Below are 587 nucleotides of genomic sequence, written 5' to 3' on the forward strand. Positions count from 1 at the left end.
GAGTCGGCGGCCCAGGCCTGCGGCCAGCCCCTGTCTGGGAGGGTGGGGAGCGGAGAGGGCAGCCCCGGCCCTTCCCCCAGCCTGTCTGGTTTTTTACTCCATGCGTTAATAAAGCCTGAAGCTGCCACGCGCCTGTCTCCTCTCTGATGCCTTTTCCAGCCTGTCTCGGGACCCCTCCCCGCCGTCTGCCTTCCTCCCCGGGTGCTGGGCTGCAGGAGGGGCAGTGAGCTCATGGCAGCATCCCTGCCAGCCCCTCTGAGTCACGCTCCCCATTACTGAAATGTTTCCGCCCCACAGCTGCCTGGCGTGGAGAGTGTGCGTGTGTGTGCGTGTAGAGCCCCCTTCCCGTCCCCACGCTTGACCCTGGTCTTCCCACCCCTGATCCCCAGTTAGGTTCACCCACTCTTCAGATGCAGGACGGAGTCACCTGGGCGTCAGGGTTTTCTCACTCCCCTAATCCAGGAAGTCCCTCCTGGGGTCTGGCTGCAAGCCTCCTTGCTGCTGTATGGAGAGCCCCAGATGGGCCTGGCTCCACCCAGCTGTGGGCCGGCCACACCTCCCTGGCTGGACCCTGGAGAGGAAGGAGG

The sequence above is a fragment of the Tupaia chinensis genome, unplaced genomic scaffold (assembly GCF_000334495.1).
Source record: "Tupaia chinensis unplaced genomic scaffold, TupChi_1.0 Scaffold000286_1, whole genome shotgun sequence".
Lineage (NCBI taxonomy): Eukaryota > Metazoa > Chordata > Mammalia > Scandentia > Tupaiidae > Tupaia > Tupaia belangeri.